The sequence below is a fragment of the Engystomops pustulosus genome, chromosome 3, assembly GCF_040894005.1.
Source record: "Engystomops pustulosus chromosome 3, aEngPut4.maternal, whole genome shotgun sequence".
Lineage (NCBI taxonomy): Eukaryota > Metazoa > Chordata > Amphibia > Anura > Leptodactylidae > Engystomops > Engystomops pustulosus.
In genome coordinates this window covers 144,340,058-144,362,119 of record NC_092413.1, presented here as the reverse complement: position 1 = coordinate 144,362,119, position 22,062 = coordinate 144,340,058, and the positions used below count along the sequence as shown (strand labels likewise).

Genomic DNA, 22,062 nt, shown 5'->3' with positions numbered 1-22,062 from the left:
CAATGTGACTTGGCTACAGAGGAACAATGTGACTTTTCTACAGAAGAGCAATGTGACTTGGCTAGAGAGGAGCAATGTGACTTTTCTACAGAAGAGCAATGTGACTTGGTCACTGAGGAGCAATGTGACTTAAGCACTGTGTCTTGGCTACTGGAAAAACACTGTGACCTGGCTTCTAGATGAGCACTGTGACCTGGCTACTGAGGAGCACGTTACTTGGCTACTGGAAGGACACTGGGGGTCATTTACTAAGGGCCCGATTCGCGTTTTCCCGACGTGTTACCCGAATATTTCCGATTTGCGCCGATTGTACCTGAATCTGCCCCACTGTGTCTTGGCTACTGGAGGAACACTGTGACTTGGCTCCTGGAGGAACACTGTGACTATACTCCTGGATGGGTACTGTGACTTGGCTACTGAAGAGCAATGTGATTTAGCTACTGTGAGCACTGTGACATGGCTACTGAGAAGCACTGTGACTTGGCTACATCGACAGTCTCAGATTGGGATTCCTCGGGCCCACCAGTGAAATCTGATCTTGGGGCCCACCACAGCTATACGTTTGTTACATTATCTATTAATATATTCATATAAACACATAGGATAGATGAGACGCTATATACCAAATATATATGTATAAATTACTGAGAGGGTACCTTGTCCAGCACTACTTATGCAGGGCCTGAGGGCCCACCTAACTCAGGGGCCCATCGGTGGCTTCACTTCTTCACCTGTGGGCCAGTCCGAGCCTGTACATAGAGCAATATGACTTGGCTACTTAGCCTGTGCCTTTTGATATATGGACCCAGTCACAAGTGTATCCACATAATTCGTGTCTTAGCTACTTAGCAGCACTGTGACCTGGCTACCTGGAGCACTGTGACTTTGTTATTAAGCTGCCCTTTGAACCTTAAAAACCTTTGAAAAACAGTTGCTGTTTCGTCATTATTTGACATCCATATCATTTACATACTTCTGTGTAAGTCATCCCTAAAATCTGCTAGTTTCCTGCATTCTAAATTTGTTGTAATAATTTCATTGATTGTCAAAGAAAAAAATTTGACCGATAAGACCAAACATAAACAGAGAAAATAGAAATATACTAGACCATATATATTATAAAATCTTCATTTGTATACCCCCTTGTTATAATAACCCTTTAGCTATTACTTGCTCACCCCCAAACTTATAATGCCTGTTATCTCTAGTCCTCCTTATAAAGCCTCCTTCCCTCTAGTTCTCCCTGGCAGGGCAAAAAAAAATCCAGGAGGAAAAAAACCCCAGATGATCACCTACCTGTGTTCTCCTCCGACAGCAGATGGTGTTGCTGACATTATGGGTCTGTTATGTGCAATGAGAGTTGACTACTTTATGATAAGGAAGTTACCGTTTATTTTTGATTATGTGAAACATTTACATTATTAGATGCATAAGTATGCAATTACAGAGATTCCACTATCTGATCTACACTAGTTTTCTCATTATTGATTAAATGGCCTCTGTTTTTGACTATTTCTATGTTTTTATTTGTGAGTTGTATTATTGAAAAATGTCTAATAAACAGAATAAGAGTAATAGTAAAGGTCTGTGCCCATGTATAGAGCATTTGACAAACTTTTAAATATGTACACTACTTGATATATTAGAGGTGACCCAATGTTAGCATTCCTATGTTTAAATCCAGAGTCACTGCCTTTTCTCTGTGACTATTTTTCATATTGCTCATACACTGCTCACCTGTATGGCAGAGAACTGTTTCCTCCTATGCTTCTTTCTGGGTTTCGAAGAATAATCCAGTGCTCACACATAAGTTCATGGAAGTTTCGTTTTCCACAAATGACGCTGCTACATTTCCTGTACTGACCTCTGGTGGTTACTTATTACTACACCTTTATTTGTATATCTCTTATCTGTCAGGGCATATGAAGCAGTCATAGAAATCACAAATTAAGAAAACCATTTATAATAGGGTTTCTATGCAACAGTCAGCTGATGTACATCACAGACAATATTACAATAGAAGATAACACTGCTATAGAAAATTCTATGGAACCTTATCTGTATGGAGCATATATACAAAACACTCCATAGTCCCCTAGGACATTCCCTTTAAAAAATACAGGGAGACTTTGCTAATGACTAATGCCTTGGCAGCAACTTTTTTTACATGGATAAGGTATGGGATGATCTTTGAGCGTGCTACCTCATAAGTAGCATTTCTTGTTCGTCCTACAGCAGCACATACTAATGGGTAATGTACACCTACTGCCAGACAGAAGACACAACATTGAAAAGCAATAGACAAAATCCACACTGTGCCTGGCACACTATAGACTCACACTTGGTACGGTAAACAAATCTTCTTTTATTGATATAAAATTATCTTACAGTCCAACATAGCAGTATCCATAGATCAAGGTGTTTCAACGAACAGGGTCTAAGGCTGCATTCAGACAGTGTCTAAGGCTGCATTTACATCGATATAAGCCGGGCAGGCATACGTCCAGCGCCATGGAGAGGAGGAGCGGTGACCCCTCCCCTCCCCTCTCCATAGAAATACATGGCGTATAGGTCCTACTACAGGGAAAGATAGGACATGTCCTATCTTTGTCCTGGGTATGGAGTGGTACAGGCTTGCGGCTGTACATACGTACCCCATACGGTCGTGTAAATGTAGCCTTAGTTATGATGTAAACACAGGGCCGGATTAGGGTGAGGCGCAAAATCTGGTGAGAGCCCCCAATGAATGTAGTCCAGACAGGAAACAGCAATCGCTATCTCAATGTACAACCTCCCAATAACATAGGTATTTTTTCCATTCCCGTTCTGTTTTCCTTCCAAGAGTGAGGACTGCTGTGATGCATGAGTTGTTCTCTGCTCTTCTAATACAACAATGCTGCCTTTATTTATCATGTATCATTATTCTTTTTTTATCAAAATCCTGGATATCCATACAATTGTGGCGAAGACGTACCATCTCTAAATAAGGTAAATTGCTGACAACATGTTTCAGGTGGCATGATGTTGCTAAAAGGGTAGAATAACCTGCAACACTTTTCCTGTATGGTTTAACCTTCAACCCATTAGCTGTATATCCAAAAAGGCAATACTGTTAACCCCAAACAAATGTGCGAACTTATGGTTAAGATCATTGGCCTTCAGATACTCAACAAAAACTTAACTTAAACTCAACTTAAACAAATGTTTCTTCTGAACCTCTCCAAACCCACACCAGGTCGTTGTATACCAACCAAACCAGACAAGTCCCTGTATGGGTTGGAGAGGAAAAATACAGCATCCTCTTCCCATTTCATCATATATATATTTGCAAGGGAGGGGGAAAATTTGGCTCCCATAGGGGCCCCTCCACTTAATAAAAAATAATGGGGGTCATTTACTAAGGGCCCGAATCACATTTTTTCATCGGGTTACCGGAATTTTACCGTTTGCGTCGATTTTCCCTGAATTGCCCTGTGTTTTTAGCGCAACCGATCGGTTTGGGGCGCATCGGCGCCGGCATGCACATGACGGAAATCGGGGGGCGTGGCCGAAAGAAAACCTGACTGATTCATTAAAACCTCCATATTTAAAAAAAAAAAAAGGGTCGCTTGACACGCACTTACCTGCACCCAGGGTAGCTCCGACGGACTTCAGCGCAGCAGCAACACCTAGTGGACATCGGACGCACTACCTTAGTGAATCGCCGGAAGACCCAAATCCTCCATGGAGAATGCGCCGCTGGATCGCAAATGGACCGGGTAAGTAAATGTGCCCCAATGTATGCCATCAAACAAAAAACAATTGTGCTTGAGTAGAAATTCAGTCGTATTTAAAATAAATAGTTTTAGGTTGGCATTATACATTCCTGTATTTATCCAAATGCCTTTCCAGCACCACTAGCGTGTGATATGGAGAAATAGAAAGCGGCAACATCACACGTGGCCCAACTGTATTCCCCCCTCCACTCAAAGACTTCCAAAGTCTGTATAACATGTTTCATATCCTGCAATATGGAAAACCGGATTCGGAAAAACCGCAGAATTTAAAAAAAGATTTGTGTCACAAGATCAGCACTTACATGCATCGGGACGAAGAAGGTGAACTCCGTCGGACCTCGGCGCAGCAGCGACACCTGCTGGATATCGGGCGCACGAACTTAGTGAATCCAGACCCGAATCAGCGTTGGACAATGCGCCGCGGGATCCCGACTGGACTAGGTAAGTAAATGTGCCCTAATATCTCAATTTTTCACACCTTGATTTAATAGTTTCCTCATGCTCTTTTGACACGCAGAAGTTGTATTGCAACTCAATTTTGTATAAGTCTCTCTATCCTTTGATGGAGAGTCATTCATCGTTTTGTATATGGATGAGTTATGATGGGAGTTGTATTAATGCTATGTGGATAGATCATGACTAAGACACTATGGGGCTTATTTACTAAGGGTCCCGCGGCCTCATTTCCGTCGGGTCTCCCAAATTTTTTGGGTATTGAGCCGGAGATTGTGTTGCACGCAATCGTTTGGTGTCGCAATTGCGCCGGCTTTCACGTGACACAAATCAGGGGCAGTCTGTCGGATGATCTGATGGATTCGGACTACGCACTGGATTTAACAATTCAATTTGTGTCGCGAGACATGCACTCACATACACCAGGAGGAAGAAGATGAACTCCGGCGGACCTCCGGGGAAGTGACACATGCAGGAAATCGGGCGCACGATCTTCATGAATCACGGCAGATAGGCATTCCAGTGGACAACGCACAGCGGGGATCATGCAGGGACCGGGTAAGTAAATGTGCCCCTATATGTCGAAACACATTTATCTATGGATACTGGACTGTAAGAGGATTTTATTTCAATATAAGAAGATTCATTGACCGTACCCAGTTTGAGTCTATAGTGTGCCATGTACAGTGTGGATTTTGTCTATAGTTGGATCCATGTACTTTGGATGCCGCGAGCACCGCTTACATTTGGGATTGGTTCAGAGCCTACACAATCTTCATATTTAAAAGCAATACACCAGAATTGCATTACCCTAATTGTCTCCTCCTAAGGATGATAAGAGACCATTGAGACATGAAATGATGCAATATGTTTTTGTCTCCTTTCGGACTGATTTTTTCCCTTAAGAACTCTGCATGGTCTGTAGCTGGTCTCCCATTAACTTCGTAATAGAGTGATATATCCCCTGTAATGATTAGACTCCCCTTCAAAATGGATGCTTTGACATTGCAGGGATATGGCTATATCTCCCTCGGATCATTTGGGATCAATGGCTATAGCTCCCCGGTAGTAGCAGGGATTGAGGAAATGGGATGGTTGGCTATACAGTATCTCCCTTAAACATTGGGATCAATTGTTTTATCTCCCCTTTTTACTAAGCCAAGTGGTGGGAGATTGTTCCCTATGGTCATCCACAGATAAGGGGATCTTAGTGACCACTTTTTTTATTTTTACTATTTTTTTGTACCCACACTGACGCATGTCATACTATTACTGTGCGCGTCATTAAGGGGTTAAGGAAGAAAGCCAGGAAAAGTAAACATAATGGCCTAAATTTATAAAGTGTTTGCACTAGTTTTCTTTCTGACTTTGCAGTAGAAAGAACGTGCAAATTGCTTGCACATATTTTTTATAAAGTGTCTGTACCAGTTTTGTGTCGTGTCTGACAAGACTAAAATAATGGGGCACATTTACTTACCCGGTCCTGCGCAATCCCCGTTCCGGAATGTCCGCTGGAATGCACATCTGCCACGATTCAAGAAGATTGTGCGCCCGATTTCCTGCTTGTGTCATTTCCTCGATCAGGCCTGCCTGAGTTCCCTCCCGGTGTATGTAAGTGTATTGGATGTGACAGAAATTTAAATGTTAAATCCCACGCTTAGTCTGAATCTGTCGGATCATCCTAAGCGCCGCTTTGTGCGACACAATGCCCGGTGCGATCCCCAAAAAGTAGGGAAGCCCGACGAAAATGCGGCCACGGGACCCTTATTAAATAAGACCCAATGTGCACCAAAAGGGGAGTGTTACTGCTTAGTCGGACCATGCCCCACATTTCATCTCGTCCTCATACAGTTCTGTAATTTTGATTTAAAGGTATTAAAATATAACAAACATAAATTTATGTAGTAGAACTGACCCAGCGCATGAAGGGAAGGTGTCATGTGTGCCATATGGGGATAGCTGTTAAAACAAAGCCCATAAGAAAATGGCAGAAAGCGTTTTTATGTGATTTTGTTGCATTTAGATTTTTTTTCTAGCGCTCTCATATGACCTATTTAATATTACATGGTACAAGTTGAGAGAATAAACTGTCCCGCAGATAACAAGTCTCATACAGCTCTGTAAATGGAGATCTTTTTTGGATTTTGGAAGGTGATGAGTAAAAAACTGTAAAGGGATGCGGCGTCCAGTCATAACAAGTTCTCTCCTATCCACAGGATAGGGAATAACTAACTGATATGTGGGGGTCCCAGTCAGGGCTGTCTCTATTCTTATTGCCGCCTGAGGCGGAAATTGAAACGCCACCCACCCCCCTAAAAAAAAGTAAATATCCTTAATATAATCCCCTTAGTAATTTATAGTATGTACAGTACCCACAACTTATTATATACAGTATACCAAACCCCCTGAACTGATTACATACAGGACCCCATAATTAATATAACTATATATCAGCACAGGGTATACAGCTCCACCCAGCACAGGCTATACAGCTTCCCCCAGCACAGGGTATACAACTCCCCCCAGCCCAGGGTATACAGCTCCCCCCAGAACAGGGTATATAGCTCCCTCCAGAACAGGGTATACAGTTCCCCCAGCACAGGGTAAACAGCTCTCCCCCAGCACAGGGTATACAGCTCTCCCCCAGCACAGGGTATACAGCTCTCCCCCAGCACAGGGTATACAGCTCTCCCCCACAGGGCATACAGCTTCCCCTCCTTCAGCAGCACATAGCAACCCCCTGTAGAACATTAAAAAAAAACTTAAAACTTATCTTTAGCCTCCAGCCTCATCATTCCCACGAAGCTGCTGTCACTGCCTCCTCATCTTCTCCTGCTGGAAGCCGCGCACTGACTGTGAAGGGACACAGGCCGGCATACCTGATGATGTCACGCCGGCCTATGTCCTGTAGAGCCGCACACACAAGCAAGTCTGTGCTGCGCCTCTCTGCACGGACAGCCCCGTCAGCGACTCCACCAGCAAGAAACTGCTGGAGGAGGCCTCGGAGCCCCCCCAGGCGGCCGAAAAGGACGCAGAAAAGCAGGTGTTTTTCGAGGAGCTGGAAGCCGGTTTCAGGGAACACGGCCCCCTCCCCAGCTCCATTGACCTGACCGCGGAAGAACAGCACCTGGACGAGGTGCTTGAGAACCTCAAAAAGGTTCCGGACGGAACCGAAGCCAAGCCGCCCGACCGGACAGGTAACTAAGGCGGTATCGTCCCAACCTAACCCTCTTTTTCTTCCCTCATGATGGCTAACCTAACATTTTTTTCCATCAATGTTAGAAGCATCAGAGATAAGTTTCGTTGTCAGACTGCACTAACTTACCTTGCCTCCCAGTCATGTGATGTTTACATGTTACAGGAATGTGGTATCCGCTCCTCTAGGTCCTACAACCATCTGGCCAGGGGCTGGAGTCACGGTCCTTCCTACTGGTCCGGTGGGGGCGATTGCTGGTCTGCTGGTACCGCCATCCTTCTCAGGGGGAGCGCTTTCACGCTTGATTCCGTCCAGGAGCTAGTCTGCGGCCGACTTCTGGTCGTAGACGGCACCTGGGCGGGTGAGCTCGTGCTGCTCATCAGCGTGTACGCTTCCCCTGACAGGGGTGAGCGACTGGAGCTTTTCCAGAACCTCAGGCCGCAACTCGCCACCACTAGGGCGGTGGTGTTGGCTGGCGATTTCAACTGGGGGAGAGTGGCGCAAGCTGGACGCCACGTCCAAACTGCTGATAGAGGTAGTGATGGAAGCATCCCTGAGGGACGCCGTCGGGGCCGGCTCCGTGAATTACACCTGGAGCAGCTCCGACGGCTCTTCCCGATCTAGGATTGACTTTGTGTTCACCTCCAAGGCAATCAGGCAGTGCGGGTCCTCCACGGTCCCCTGCTTCTTCTCCGACCACAGGGCCGTGCAGGTAAGGTGCGCCCTGGGCCACGGCTTCCCGCCAGGCCCGGGCTCCTGCTGGCTTAGGAGGGAGTGCAGGCGGAGCTGAGAGACATCTACATGGTCCTGAGAAACGACAAATGTTTATTTGAAACCGTAAGAGAATGGTGGGAATATGCTAAAGTTGAAATCCGTTCTTTCTTTCAGGACAAAGGCAGGCGGCAGGCGGCCGCGGCCAAGAGAGGCCTCAGAGACCTCCAGCGCCAGCTGAGATCCCTGCAGGACCTCCAGCGCTGCGGCTGGGACATCAGGGAGGAGCTGGAGGACACCAAAAAGGGCCTGAAGAGGCACTTTGAGGAATCCAGGCGAATCATTTTTCATGCCAAAGTGGACAACCTGGAGAAGGGTGAGAAGTGTAACTCTTTCTTTTTCAGGAAACTCCACGCCGGCCACACGCCCCTGAACGAATTACGAGATGAAAGCGGATGCATGCAGAGGGGGAAGAGCGCCGTCATGGGAGTCGTCAGCGACTTCTACGGCGACCTCTACTCCCGCCAGCCCACGGACGATGAAGCCGCCGAGAGGTTCCTGTCAGGTTCCTGTTCCAGTTCCTGTTCCTGTTCCAGCCCGATCGCTAACACCCTCGATCCTGCAGGTGCCGAGGCCGTGGACGCCCCTCTGACGGCGGCAGAGCGGCTCTCTGCCGCTAAATCCTTCAGACCCGGCAGGACTCCGTGCAGTGACGGTCTCCCGGCCGAGCACTACGTAGCGCTGGGGGACCTCATCTACCCGTACCTGCTGGAGTTCTACTAGGAGATGGTGGTGAAGGGCAGGATGCCGCCGTCCCTGAGGCAGGGACTGATCACGGTCTTGTACAAGCACAAGGGAGAGAGATGCGACCTGAAGAACTGGCGTCCCATCTCTCTGCTCAACGTGGACTACAAGATCCTGGCCAAGGTGCTCGCCAACAGGCTGAAGGGAGTCATTGGAGAGATCGTCCACCCGGACCAGACCTGCGGCGTTCCGGGCCGCCGGATCGCGGACAACCTGGCCCTGGTGAGGGACACCCTGCACTACGTCGGAAGCCGCCGCGTCCGAACGTGGCGCTGGTCAGCCTGGACCAGGAGAAGGCCTTCGACCGTGTCTCTCACCGCTTCATGAACCAGGCCCTGCACAGGTTCGGGTTGGATAAGACGTACTGTTCGTACGTGACCAATGTACCTTGATATCCACAGCTCGGTGTTGGTGAACGGCTGGAAGACTGACCCCCTTCCCTGTGCTTTTGGGGGTCAGACAAGGCTGTCCTCTTTCACCCCCTCTTTTTGTTTGCGTTGTAGAGCTGTTCGCAGAGTCTATCCGGCAGAACGAAGGGATCAGAGGCATCATCGCGATGAGGTCAAGTGCTTGCTGTACATGGACGACGTGACGGTCTTCTGCTCCAACCGGAGCTCGGTGACGGTGCTCGTCCAGACCTGCGAGGAGTTCGGACAGGCTTCGGGGGCAAAAGTCAACGGCAAGAAGTCGGAGCCATGCTTTTCGGAGACTGGCAGCTTGCTTCTTCTGCCCCCTTTCCCTTCACCATTCAGCAGGACTTCATGAAGGTTTTGGGAGTGTGGTTCGGGAAGGAAGGCGCAGCCCTGAAGACCTGGCAAGAACGCTTGGCCAAAGTAAACACCAGAGTCACCCTGTGGAGCCTCAGACAGCCCTCCTTGGAGGGGAAAACGCTCGTCCTGCGTAACGAGGTGCTGCCCGTACTCCAGTACGTCTGCAAGGCTGTTACCAGGACCGTTTTTCATTTTGCTTGGGGCTCAAAGATGGACCAGGTCAAGCGAGCGGTCATGTTCAAGGAGCCAAGCAAGGGGGGCAAAGGTCTCCCCGATATCTCCACTTTGCTCTGGATCTTCTTTGTTTGCGACTGCGTGCACAGGACCCTGAGGAACTCTGCAAGATCTGCAGGAAAGTCCATGTCCCGCTTTTTCCTCCTGCCACTCTGGAGGGGGCTCGGCTGGGACAAGTGGGACAGGTCCATCCCTTGCAACTGGGAAGCGCCCTGGTACTACGCCCAAGCCGTCCGCTTCGTGAGGGAGCACCAACTGGAGGGACTCCAGCCCGATCCTTGCACAAGCTCATCTGAGCCAAAGATTTGTTGGAATTTGTCCCAGGAGTCAGCCAGGACACGGGCCAGATAGTCTGGGCCAACGAGTCCTGGGCCAGACTGCTCAACAGGCACAAGGACATATCGTGGATGGCCATCCAAGGGGGGCTGCCCCTGCAGGCCTTCACATATGCCCGAAAACTGAGCAACACCCCCTATTGCCCCAGGATGGAGGAGACACCTCTGCACCTGTTTTGGGAGTGCCCCTTTGCTCAGAGCCTGTTGGACACCCTGGAGCCCCATTTCCAAGAATCTGTGCCAAGGAGCTCCATGATGCACCACGCGGTGCTTTATGGGCTGTTCCAGGGCACTCATGCCATAGAGCAGTGGTGGCGAACCTATGGCACGCGTGCCAGACAGGGCACGCTGAGCCCTCTCTGCTGGCACGCATGCCATCATCCTCCACCGTGTGCAGAGGCCCACAGGTCCTCAGTTTAGAAGAACAGCATCTGCCCCTTGCGCTCAGATACAGAGCAGGCAGGTCACGGGGTAGATGCGGTTCTTCTACACTGAGGACCTGCGGGCCCCTCAGATGCAGCCCACAGCCGGGTGCAGGATAATGTCTGTGCTCCTGTCAGAGGAGCCGCTGCTCTATAAGAAGTTCCCAGTGCAGCGCTGGGAGCAGGAAGCAGAGGGGGTGAAGCTTATACCTCCCCCTCCTACCAGGAGACCTAAAGTGGAGCCGGGACAGAGCTGTGACCCGGAACATCCAGAGGCTGCAGTGTGCCTTCCTCATAGATAACTGTAAGTTGTACAGTGTCTAAAATTTGTTTATACAGTTCACATACATATATACCTGTGCAATGCATTTATGTGTGTGTTTATGTGACATTTACACACATATGCATAACACAGATATATAATATGTCTTTTTTATGCACGTGTGTGTGTGTTTATGTCTGTGTTATGTGTATATAAGTATATGTGTGTGTCTGTATCTGTGCTGTGCATATTTGTGTGTATATATATATATATATGTGCCATGCATACTGTATATATGTGTACACTGTATATGTCTGTGTTTTGCATACTGTATATATGGGTGTACTGTATATGTCTGTGTTGTGCATACTGTATATATGTGTGCACTGTATATGTCTGTGTTATGCATACTGTATATATGTGTGCACTGTATATGTCTGTGTTATGCATATTGTATGTATGTGTGCACTGTATATGTCTGTGTTATGCATACTGTATATATGTGTGCACTGTATATGTCTGTGTTATGCATACTGTATATATGTGTGCACTGTATGTCTGTGTTATGCATACTGTATATATGTGCACTGTATATGTCTGTGTTATGCATACTGCATATATGTGCGCACTGTATATGTCTGTGTTATGCATACTGTATATGTGTGCACTGTATATGTCTGTGTTATGCATACTGTATATATGTGCGCACTGTATATGTCTGTGTTATGCATACTGTATATATATGTGCACTGTATATGTCTGTGTTATGCATACTAATAGTGGTGGTAAACATGTGGCAGTATTATTTGGCCCTTATGTAGGTAATATTGCTCTAAATTACCATGTTGGCACTTTGCGGTAGATAAGTGGGTTTTGGCTTGCAGTATGGGCACTTGATCGCTAAAAGGTTCGCCATCACTGCCATAGAGGATATCCAGGCCACCTGGCTCCTTATAAATTACTATAAGGATGCCATCTAGAATGCCAGGAAACTCCTCACTTGACACAAGACAGCCTTTACATTGCCAGGCTGCTACAGACTTGTCCTCAACAGTCTGTTGGATTATTCACTAGCAGGGAGACAGTGAGACAGGAAGGAAAAGCCCCACTGAGAAAGCTCCTCCTCCCTCTGCTAGGTTTACTGACCAGCAGTGATGTTGATTCTGCAGTGTCCAAGCGGAAGTCTATGTCTTATCTGTGAGGACACAGTAATAGCAAGTCAAACTAATGCCAACTGGTTTTAGACCCCCTGCTATGAGCTAGGTTCGCCTCCCCGGGCGCCCACCTCCTCCCTCAGGGAGAATCCAGGCGGAAGCCACTTTTTTTGGACTTTATAAGACATATATACGCTTTTAACAAGTTCAGGACTTTTGTATGAGATGCTGGACTTTGCTTAGATTAGGTGTGTTAGGAAATGCAGGCTGTATTTATCTGGCAAACTCCAGAAAACACTCACTTACCAGGAAGTGGACTTTTGCTAGGTTCCCTTCCTTATTTTTCCCCCTTCTGCGTCTGTCTTTCAATACAGCTTTGGGCAAGTGTTACCCCCCACCCTCTCCCCTTTCACCCCGCACCGGTTTCTGTTTTTACACTTTGTCGTCGCCGTAATTGAAATGCAATGCGTGTTTAGTTAGGTCAATTGAGCGAGCAGTGTGCTAGTATAATCCATGGCATAGTTAAGGAATATACTTCTGTGTGCTGAAGACATTATGTAAAAATCTTAAATTATTGTATATGTCATATTGTGGTCTGGGCTGCAACACAGTATATGCTGTATGTTTGTACAAATGAAGATAACTTTGACTTATGCTCTTTCAAAGAAACCTCTCTGTCTCTCAATTACATTGACATCATAGATGTATCAAGGTAATTGATTTTATTATGGTAGTATGGACTTGCCAGCATCTGATCTGATCTGATCTGCTGGCGATCCACCACTCTCAACAGGGTTCTGCAATCTGCTGCTTGAGGCAGGAACTTCACCCTGCTTCATGGTAGATGTGGCCCTGGTATTTAGAGACATATGACCGGAGTCAGCAATATAAATCAATTTTTCTTTATATCCAAATGTGAAAAGACATAAAACACCAGTACATCACCATAGCTTCGGCAAACAGTGTCAATTGTCCATAAAATTGTAGCACGCTAGGAGATCATGGCTTTTCACTGAGCAACCGACGCCCGTATGGAGTCGGTTGCTCAGTGAAAAGCCATGATCTGATGGTCTGATGAGTCTCGATTTTTGCTGCGACATTCAGATGGTAGGGTCAGAATTTGGCGTCAACAACATGAAAGCATGGATCCATTCTGCCTTGTATCAACGGTTCAGGCTGGTGGTGGTGGTGTCATGGTATGGGGAATATTTTCTTGGCACTCTTTGGGCCCCTTGGTACCAATTGAGCATCGTTGCAACGCCACAGCCTACCTGTCTTGAACATGACAATGAGTTCACTGTACTCAAATGGCCTCCACAGTCACCAGATCTCAATCCAATAGAGCATCTTTGGGATGTGGTGGAACGGGAGATTCGCATCATGGATGTGCAGATGACAAATCTGCGGCAACAGTGTGATGCCATCATGTCAATATGGACCAAAATCTCTGAGGAATGCTTCCAGCACCTTGTTGAATCTGTGCCACGAAGAATTGAGGCAGTTCTGAAGGCAAAAGGGAACCCGTTACTAGCATGGTGTACCTAATAAAGTGGCCGGTGAGTGTATATAATGGCAATGATAGACCTTAATGATGCTTATCTGTATGTCCCAATCCTACAAAGTCGCAAGAAGTTCTTGCAAGTGGCTTATCAGACTCGGGAGGAGATTTGTTATCTCCAGTTTACCTGCCTGCCATTAGGCATTTCTTCTGCCCCGAGAGTATTTACCATGCTGGTGGCACTGACAATATGGCATCCATGTTTTATCTAAACCAGGAGCCTCCCTCACCGAGAATGCAGGCAGATAATGACCTGGACAGAGGTTAAGTGGGTAAGAGGTTAGCTCAGTTTCATGGCAGATCTACTCAGCTGGAAGACACTGGATCCGTCAGATTGGGGTCTGGATCCTGAGCTTTTCTCAAAATCATCCAGAATTAGGAAGTTCCAGTCCTAGATGTGGTGGTATCCAGGGAGAATGCCAAGGTCACCCAATTCAGCTCCCTCTCCATCCTAGAAAACCAGACGGAGGTAGATGGCTTATCAGTCCCGTGGCATCCAGGTCTGGTGTATGTATTTTCACCAATCCCATTGATATTTTGAGTCCTTTGAAAGATCCACCATGAGGATGAAATCCTTCCTTTTTGGCCTAGGAGGACATGGTTCCCTCTTCTGCTTCCCCAGCAAGGGGAAAAGTCATAGAGGACTTACTACTCATAGACTCATAGAGGGGTTATTCCATCCCACCCTATAACAGTTGCATTTAGCAGCATGGAGACGAGCAGTAGAGCAGTAGAGATTGAGATGCCAGGGCCCTCAAGGAAGCCTAAAGGAAGCAAGCACTTGCAAAGTTTATAAAAGAATCTGGAAGATTTACTCTGCCTGTTCTGCACAAAGCGATATGGACCAGACACAGATATCCTCTTTGCTTCGGTATCTTCAAGAGAGCTATGAAAATGTTATAAATCCAAACACTATCAAGGTGCACTTAATGGCAAAAAAATGCCTTTACAGAAGAAAGATTTTCTGGCCATCTTTTGTTGTGATGTTTCCTGAAGGGCATTCAAAAGTTATGGCTGCCCTTCAGAGAAACACTTTATTCTTGGTATCTTACTATTGTTCTGAAGCACTTGAATTTAGCTGTGTTTGAACCGCTGCAATACATCACTTTGAAAAGGTTGTCCATGAAGGCCTTATTCCTAGTAGTAGTACCATTGGCCAGAAGAGTGAGCGAACTACAGGCTCTTTCTGTTTCAGACCCTTCCTGGGTTTTCTGCCATAAGTATTTTCACCATTTAACATTAGCCAGGAAATTATTTTGGCGGCTCTTTCTCATCCTGGTTTGGAATTTCTAGATGTCAGGCGAGCCTTTCTAGATGTCAGACAAGACTGTCCATGAAGGCCTTATTACTAGTAGTAGTAACATTGGCCAGAAGAGTGAGCGAACTACAGGCTCTTTCTGTTTCAGACCCTTCCTGGGTTTTCTGCCAAAAGTATTTTCTCCATTTAACATTAGCCAGGAAATTGTTTTGGTGGCTCTTTCATATCCTGGTTTGGAATTTCAAGATGTCAGGCGAGCCTTACTCACTTATAAAGAAGTCACTAGAAGCTTCTGTAAATCTGAAAATCCCAGCATGCTGGGCCATGAGGTCAAATATGTTTGATGGGCCGGATTTGCAAGGCGTGGTCAAGCCCGACGACCTTCATCAAGCATTATAGAATTGATGGATATAGAGGATTCAAGCTTTAGGCTGCTGCTACTAGCTCCTTCCCATAATAGCATATCAAAATCCCATTAGTATGTCCTGCCATAGTACGAACAGAAAGTGGGAAATGTACTCACCTGAAATATCCATTTACTGGAGTCCATAGTCCATTTTCCCACCCTATTAAACTGCTTTTCACTTTTGCATAATTTCAAGTGGTCTTTTTTCCTCCTAGGGAGCACATTACCCATTAGTGTGTGCTACCAATGGAAATGGAGAATTCAGGTGAGTAAATATTTCACATACACCTGACTGATACATTACTATTGCAAATTTTTTTTTAAAAAGGGATGAACTAATCACACTCCACCCAAACCATGACCTCTAAACTGGATTAAGTATCTAGAAAGTCTAGCAAGGAACAAATCAATGAGTAAAAATGTGCAAGTTGTTCATAAATTCAAGAAAACAGTCTATAGAAAAACAGAAAAAATGAATCCCACTGAGCATAGAAGTAAGTACCTGGACAGCAGACGGGGCAGCCCATACATAAGGAGCTGATAGTGATGAAGTTCAAAATTTTACTTCAACTGTGACCAGGGGCGGACTGGGAATTTAAAGTGGCCCTGGAAAAAGATTAAAAGTGGCCCCATGATATAGGCAGGGCCAATTTACTTTAGGCGTGGCCATCACATGTGTTTGTACGTAAATGCATGCATCACAATGAGCGCCCGGTGTCCCGCATTTACACAATACGCGCTGATTGCCAATCACATACGTTTGCATAGAAACGCATATGCGATCGGCCGTGACCCGCCACGAGACGTTTTGATTCAGTTACAAAAGGGAATCAAAACGCTAAGGGCGCGTTCACACGTTGTGTGTTGGCCTGGGTTTTCATTGTGTTTGAAACGCATTACAACAGCTGAGAGGTGATTTGCCTAATTACATTACTGCGTTTCAAACACAATGAAAACCCAGGCCAACATGCAATGTGTGACCCCTCCCCCCCCCCCCCCCACACACACAGCAGGCACCAGCCCCATCTCCCCACACACACACACAGCAGGCACCATCTCCCCACACACACACCCACACACCAGCACCATCTACACACACACACACCAGCACCATCTCTCCACACACACAAACACAGCAGGCACCAGCACCATCTCCCCACACACACGCACCAGCACCATCTCCCCACACACACGCACCAGCACCATCTCCCCACACACACGCACCAGCACCATCTCCCCACACACACGCACCAGCACCATCTCCCCACACACACGCACCAGCACCATCTCCCCACACACACGCACCAGCACCATCTCCCCACACACACAAACACAGCAGGCACCAGCACCATCTCCCCACACACACGCACCAGCACCATTTCCCCACACACACGCACCAGCACCATCTCCCCACACACACAAACACAGCAGGCACCATCTCCCCACACACACGCACCAGCACCATCTCCCCACACACACGCACCAGCACCATCTCTCCACACACACAAACAGAGCAGGCACCAGCACCATCTCCCCCCACACACAAACACAGCAGGCACCAGCACCATCTCTCCTCAAACACACACAGCAGCAGGCACCAGCCTCATCTCCCATACACATACACAGCATGTGCCAGCCCCATCTCCCATACACATACACAGCATGTGCCAGCCCCATACACATACACAGCAGGCGCCAGCCCCATACACATACACAGCAGGCGCCAGCCCCATCTCTCATACACATACACAGCAGGCACCAGCCCCATCTCTCATACACATACACAGCAGGCACCAGCCCCATCTCCCATACACATACACAGCAGGCACCAGCCCCATCTCCCATACACATACACAGCAGGCACCAGCCCCATCTCCCATACACATACACAGCAGGCACCAGCCCCATCTCCCATACACAGCAGGCACCAGCCCCATCTCCCATACACATACACAGCAGGCACCAGCCCCATCTCCCATACACAGCAGGCACCAGCCCCATCTCCCATACACAGCAGGCACCAGCACCATCTCCCATACACATACACAGCAGGCACCAGCCCCATCTCCCATACACATACACAGCAGGCACCAGCCCCATCTCTCATACACATACACAGCAGGCACCAGCCCCATCTCCCATACACATACACAGCAGGCACCAGCCCCATCTCCCATACACATACACAGCAGGCACCAGCCCCATCTCCCATACACATACACAGCAGGCACCAGCCCCATCTCCCATACACAGCAGGCACCAGCCCCATCTCCCATACACAGCAGGCACCAGCACCATCTCCCATACACATACACAGCAGGCACCAGCACCATCTCCCATACACATACACAGCAGGCACCAGCACCATCTCTCATACACATACACAGCAGGCACCAGCACCATCTCTCATACACATACACAGTAGGCACCAGCATCATCTCTCATACACATACACAGCAGGCACTAGCATCATCTCTCATACACATACACAGCAGGCACCAGCCCCATCTCTCATACACATACACAGCAGGCACCAGCCCCATCTCCCATACACATACACAGCAGGCACCAGCCCCATCTCCCATACACATACACAGCAGGCCCCAGCCCCATCTCCCATACACATACACAGCAGGCACCAGCCCCATCTCCCATACACATACACAGCAGGCACCAGCCCCATCTCCCATACACATACACAGCAGGCACCAGCATCATCTCCCATACACATACACAGCAGGCACCAGCCCCATCTCCCATACACATACACAGCAGGCACCAGCATCATCTCCCATACACATACACAGCAGGCACCAGCATCATCTCTCATACACATACACAGCAGGCACCAGCATCATCTCTCATACACATACACAGCAGGCACCAGCATCATCTCTCATACACACATACACAGAATGCACCAGCCCCATCTCCCATACACATACACAGCATGCACCAGCACCATCTCCCATACACACAGCAGGCACCATCCCCCTTCCACCCCTCCAGCACTCACCTCTTCCTCCATGCTGCCAGGCCCGGGCTGTGCTGTGGGAGCGTGGTCTCCTGTGTAATGTGCAGGGCTGTGGGGGCGTGGCCTCCTGTGTAATGTGCAGGGCCGGGCCTGTGAGGAGTCCAGCGCTAGGGCTGACATCTGCAGGGGAAAACAGGCTCCTGCACTGCCACCCCTGCTGTGCATCCATATCATAAGGTTAATTTATCATATGGATGCATCAGGGAGGGAGGGCAGTGCAGGAGCCTGTACATAGGAAGTGATGTGCCCGACAGCTCGACACATGTAGTGAGGGAGAGGAGGAGGGGCCAAGCGGAGGAAGGGACCGGCCCCATCAGCTGCTCAGGGCACCGGCCCACCGGGAAGTCTCCCGGTAAAGTCTATGGCCAGTCCGCCCCTGACTGTGACTGTGGTAATGTTATATTTGTTATCCATGGCTTCCTTCCTTTTAGACTCAATTTTAAAATTATGCTAATGTGCCTGAAGGGCAATTAAGTTGGTTCAGAGAGCCTCTACATACTACAGATACACAAGTTGTTACAGGGACTCTCCCTCCTCCTCTGCTCCTCTTCTACAATCTCACTGCCAGAGAGGAAGTTTCAGCACACAATGGGAAGGAGGAAGGGCCATGTATAACAAATATAAGAAGATTACCATAGTCACAGTGCCTGCATATATGAGTAAGTGTCCCTGGTTTAACATGCTTGATTTTGATGGCACATGTCTTCTTATATTTCTTATCCATGGCCTCCTTCCTTCTAAAATCAGTATTCTTATGAGCCTGAGGGGCAGTGGGGGAGATACCAGAGCCAGGGAAAGTTCTGAGGGAGCAGGGGGAGGGTGTGACAGTGTAACTGCCTGTAGAGGGTAGCCCCTCAGGTTCATTAACATAATTGTAAAAGTTTATTTGCAATGGTGATTTCCATGGAGACGGAGTGATTGCCACAGAAACTTTGTGTTTGGCATGAAGAAGTTCTATGGAAATGGAGTTGCTGCCATGAAAAAATAATGGTTGCCATGGAAACGGAGTGGTTGAAATAGAGATGCTAGCCCACTTTATTAAAGTGTTTGCACCACTTTTCTGTCTGTTTTGCACTGAAAAGAATGTGCAAACTGCTTGCACATATATTCTGTTTGCTCCAGTATTCTGTCACTGCTGCACTGTGTCCGCAGTGCCACAAAATTCTGAAGGGTTGTACCGGTGCAGAGTCGGACACACTGGTGCACACTTCCTGAGCAGTGCAGGGTGCGTCAGATTAATGAAGACCATGCACCAGTATTCAATAGTCTGGCGCACTCTGCACATAAGTGTGGCAAACTGCACATAGTAGAATAGTACAATTTTGATAAATCTGGGCCAATATGTCTATGAAATGTTTACATGTCTACAAGATTAGTGATACTGTACTAGCAAGGATAGGTATTTCCCATATTAAAAGAATATAAAAGGTATAATGCAATAAGGAAAAAAATGTAAGTTATATGAAAGTCCTCAAAAATGCCTGAAATTCTTTTGGCAAACTGAACCACTTCCTCCAAAGCAATTTGTGCTTCTGGTAATATGCACCAAAAACATATTTTTTTGTAGTAAGAAAGGGGATAGGTTAGGGGAAAAGGGAGACTTACTTCTACCTTATGGTCATCTTGTACCTTGCATCAATCCTGATGTAAGTTTTGTGCATTCAATATTATGTTCTGCTATAAGCTTTAAATCTGCCTCTGACTACCTTTCTCGACCTGGCCCATTACCCCTCCTGGGGGTTCCATGAACACTCAGATAACAGGACTAGCACAAACCATCTTCTGATGCTTCCATGAAGAGCTCCAAAGCTTGAATGAGCAGTGAGGCTGTCCCAGCTGCCAGTAGAATCTGTCCCTTTTTGATGTCATGGTCCCCGTTTCCAAGGAGCTTAACTATGACACGTGCAGTGTTCCGTTTTATGCAAGTAAGCCTCACAGTTTCTTCTTGTGATCAGCCAACTTGAATCATATCCTCTGTGGAAGCCATTTTGAATCTCCATTGCTAAACCTCTCTCACACACAAATGGCACAAATGGCTCTTGCAAGCACCTAAAATGAAGACAACTGCCTACAAGGTAAAATGATTAAGCACAAACCAGGAGCACAGACATCTATATTCATGCTCTTTAATATTTCTTTTTCAGTTTGCATAACTCATAACTACATTGACATTGATGCTTCAGATGTTGCAAAAAAACTCGTGGAATTTTCCTAAAATGTTATAAAAATGAGGCATGGGTAACCCTAATTAAAAGGATTCAACTGAAGGCAAAAGAGGGCAATGACACATTTGGTTGGATGTAGGGAAGTAAATGCATTTCATGACGGAGGTCCTACATCCAGCCATATATGCTTCCATTAGATGTAGGCCTTTCATTCCAATGAAAAAGTATGATTTTTAATTAGATTAATAAAGATCAGTGTTTAGTAGCAGAAGCAAGCATCTCAGGCTAATGCTACTTTGTATAGAGATATCTGGGCATGGGTAATGGAGGTCTTGATATTAATTAGTCCTTCTGGTAATATGCACCAAAAACATATTTATGTGTAGTATGATAGGGGATAGTGTAGAGGGATAAGGGACATTTACCTAAACGTTATGGTCATCTTGTACCGTGCATTAATCCTGATGTGAGTTTTGTGCTTTTAGTACCATGTTCTGCTATAAGTTTTAAATCTGCCTTTGACTACCTTTCTGGACCTTACCCACAACCTCTCCTGGCGGTTCCATGAACCATGAACCAGATAACAGGGGCAGCACAAATCATCTTCTGATGCTTCTTTGAAGAGCTCCAAAGCTTGAATGAGCAGTGAGGGTGTCCCAGCTGCCAGCAGAACCTGGCCCTTTATGATGTCATAGTCCCAGTTTCCAAGGAGCTCAACTATGACACGTGCAGTGTTCCGTTTTATGCAAGTTAGCCTCACAGTTTCTTCTTGTGGCAGCAAACTTGAATCTTTACCTCTGGGGAAGCCATTTTTAATCTCCATTGCCAAACCTCTCTCATACACAAATGGCTCTTGCAAGCACCTAAAATGAAGACAACTGCCTACAAGGTAAAATGATTAAGCACAAACCAGGAGCACAGACATCTATATTCATGCTCTTTAATATTTCTTTTTCAGTTTGCATAACTCATAACTACATTGACAAGTTGTGGAATTTTCCTTAAATTGTTATACAAATGAAGCATGGATAACCCTAATTAAAAGGATTCAACTTACGAAAAAAGAGGACAATGACACAATAGGTAGGAAACTAAATGCACTCAAGAAGGAGGTCTTGCATCCAGGTATATATGCTTCCATTAGATAAAACCTTTCATTCCAGTTAAAAAGTCAGATTTTTAATTGGATTAATAAAGATGGCTGTTTAGCAGCAGAAGCAAGCATCTCAGGCTGATGCTACTTTGCATTGAGATATCTGGGCATGGGGAGTGCAAGTCTTGATATTGATTTGTGCTTCTGGTAATATGCACCAAAAACATATTTATTTGTAGTAAGAAAGGGGATAGGTTAGGGGAAAAGGGAAACTTACTTCTACCTTATGGTCATCTTGTACCTTGCATCAATCCTGATGTAAGTTTTGTGCATTCAATATTATGTTCTGCTATAAGCTTTAAATCTGCCTCTGACTACCTTTCTCGACCTGGCACATTACCCCTCCTGGGGGTTCCATGAACACTTAGATA

The 22,062-nt window shown here is 46.8% G+C and overlaps 1 protein-coding gene across 5 annotated transcripts in view; it reads right to left on the bottom strand.

The window, feature by feature from the left end:
• Positions 1 to 20,207, bottom strand: part of LOC140122037 (uncharacterized) — a 28,262-nt gene extending 8,055 nt beyond the window's left edge. For 2 of the 5 annotated variants that reach the window (XR_011854245.1, XM_072142399.1), the window contains exons 1-2: positions 19,985 to 20,207; positions 1,738 to 1,910 (exon numbers count right to left, since the gene is read on the bottom strand). The gene's annotated coding sequence lies outside the window, so the exon portion shown is untranslated. Of the gene's footprint in view, positions 1 to 1,737; positions 1,911 to 15,456; positions 15,557 to 19,978 lie in introns of those variants that run through there. The other 3 variants (XM_072142401.1, XM_072142400.1, XM_072142402.1) reach the window with 3 other exon arrangements.
• Positions 20,208 to 22,062: the final 1,855 nt, after the last annotated feature.